Source organism: Monomorium pharaonis, chromosome 1 (genome assembly GCF_013373865.1).
Source record: "Monomorium pharaonis isolate MP-MQ-018 chromosome 1, ASM1337386v2, whole genome shotgun sequence".
NCBI lineage: Eukaryota > Metazoa > Arthropoda > Insecta > Hymenoptera > Formicidae > Monomorium > Monomorium pharaonis.
In genome coordinates, this window is record NC_050467.1 from 28,950,734 (window position 1) to 28,953,592 (window position 2,859).

A 2,859-nucleotide genomic window follows, 5' to 3' on the forward strand; every position below is an offset into this window, starting at 1 on the left:
ACAAGTGGTTACTGTAAAATGATAGTTTGAAAGTTTACATTTTACATGGGATTTACGCTATTGACGTATTTGGTAGTTTACCTAACCATGTTCTAAGGCGTGACTGTTCACCATACTTTTCCAAAAAATGTCTTAAAGTATCATATTTAAGATCTAAAATCCACCAACAAATGCATCTATGGGAAGAAGGTAACTTAACCCTGCAATGTGAGCAGTAGCACGGTACTCGTGTGCCGCAGCCACACATAAAGATACTTTACCAAAAATATTTAGATGGTTCTTCCAATTGATTTTTGGTGTAGTATATTTCTTTTTCTTACGATCTGATTATTTTTCTCTTAATTTTCACCTGATTTCATTACTCTTTTATAACTTGATCAGTTATTTTGACTCGTTAGGACGATTATGCGTAGGCCCGAAACAAAAACGTATCGAGAACTAAAACTGTCCTTTGCGCTCTTGAAAAACAAAACAAAAACAAAAAATGGAAAGAGGCAACAACCACCACGTCCATGTTCGTGCTTCTAGGTTCGGCTGAGAGCAGTTCAAAATAAAATAATTCTTTTGAGAAAGTATTATTTTTTCTACATATACGAGGTTTGTTCAAAAAAAGGTGACTTTATTTTTCTCAAAAAATATTTATTTATTCATCAATATCAATTTTGTCCCCTTCAAAGTAATCTCCCTCAGATATAATACACTTGTGCCAGCGCTTTTTCCAATCCTTGAAGCACTTCTGATATGCACTTTTTGGTATGGTCTTGAGCTCTTCTAGCGATGCGGTCTTTATCTCCTCAATCGTGGCAAACCTCCGTCCTTTCATGGGTCTTTTCAGTTTTGGAAACAAAAAAAAGTCGCAGATGACCAAGTCCGATGAATACGGTGGCTGAGGCATGATTACGGTGTTGTTTTTGGCTAAAAAATCATGAACAAGCAATGATGTGTGCGCTGGCGCATTTCGGAACAAACTTCGCTGCCACACGTTCCATGCCCAAAACATCTGAAACAATTTCATGGCACGAGTCAACCGATATGCCGACATCCTCAGCAACTTCTCTAATAGTGATTCGACGATTCTCCTTAACAATTTTCTTCACTGCTTCAACGTTTTCATCGGTTGTTGACGTGCTGGGGCGTCCACAGGGCGGGCATCGTCATTAACATCTTCTCGGCCTTCTGTGAAGAGGTTGTACCACTTATAAACACTTTTTTTGCACAAAGTAGACTCGCCAAATGCCACAGTCAACATTTTAAATGCGTCGGAGCACTTAATTTTATTTTTCACACAAAACTTAATACAGATTCTTTGATCCATTTTTTTCGATAGCAAAAAATCGCCAAGCACACCAAAATACGTCTAACCTTTATATCTGTCGAAAACAAACTAAAAATGCAAAATGGCTGATAGTGCCAACATATGTTGGGGACATGTGAACACACACAAAAACAAAAACAATTCGAAAATCGAATGTACGTAGCCCGCGAAATTTGAAAAATCACCTTTTTTTTAAACAGACCTCGTATATGCATTAGAATACACAGTAATCACTTGTGTTATCTAATAAGATATAATAAGAACAGCAAAATAGAGAGTTACCAGGGTTTTATATATTCGTACCGATTATTTTACTAAAAATATTCGGATGATTTTTTTTTAGATGATTTTTTACCTGACATTTTACAATAACATATCTTTTAACCTTGTTCCCTATCCTTTTCTTATTTGATTTATCATTCTATATCTTGTTAAAGATGCCATTAAAAATAACTGATCAAGTTATAAAAAAGTAATGAAATCATGTGAAAATCAGGCGAAAAATAATCAGATTATAAGAAAAAGAAATATATTACACCAAAAATCAATTGGAAAAACCATCTAAATATTTTTGGTAAGGTATCTTTATGTGTGGCTGTGGTACACGAGTACCGTGCTACTGCTCACTTTGAAACTTCAAGTTACCTTCTTTCCATAGATGCATTTGTTGGTGGATTTAATATTTTAAATATGATATCCTCAGACAGTTTTTTCTTCCCGTTGCCTTCACGGTTTTTCTGTCGCGCATTGCGTCATTTATCAAATTTACGATATCCGAATCTTTCATGACGTTACCGTCTATAGTCACGACACCCTTCTCGTCCCAATTTAATCTGTCGGGTACCTCTTCGTCTTGCAAATGTCGCATTAGCATGCGAGCTTGTGCGCGATAAGTTTTCAGGATCGTTTTCATTATTTTTTCGACGTTTTTTATTACATAAATATTACAAACTATTTTTCGAGTTTTTTTCCTTTACAGCATATATGTCACTAGACTGTGGGTGTTTGCCGGAAATTCGCAAAGTTTCGTGATCCTTGATTCGTCGTCGTAGTCATCGGCGCCGTCGTCGTCGTCGTCGTCGTCACCCTCGTCTCTTTCTTCAGCTCGCGTATCGTTGCTAGTGGTTTCGTCCGTACTCCGAACGGCTTTTTGCTTACGTGATACTCGGGTTAAATGCAGATACCACCAAAGTGCCTCCTTGTACATTTTCAATCTTTCATCCACACTGCGTGACCAGGGTGAATTGAGAACGCGACTCATCTCCGCGTCAAGCCGAGTCAACGGAATTCCAGGGGTTCGTACAGGATTCTTATCTCCGACAATGTTTCCTGAGCTTTGCGACACCGAGTTCTTCATTGGTTCCGCGGAGACCGCTGTCAATTGTTGTTGCTGCTGCTGCTGTTGTCGTTGCATTCTGTCGAGATTTTCCGTAGAAATCAAACCATTTTTTTTTGGCTCTTTCCATCGTTCCTTTACCCTCCGAATAAAATCCCATAAAATGAGATAATAAAGCTGACAGTATGGGAACGATAATATAAGGTAA

At 37.8% G+C, this 2,859-nt stretch overlaps 1 pseudogene; it reads right to left on the reverse strand.

Annotated features, from left to right (window-relative positions):
• Positions 1 to 898: 898 nt before the first annotated feature.
• On the reverse strand, positions 899 to 1,404 carry LOC105836337 (annotated as a pseudogene).
• Positions 1,405 to 2,859: the final 1,455 nt, after the last annotated feature.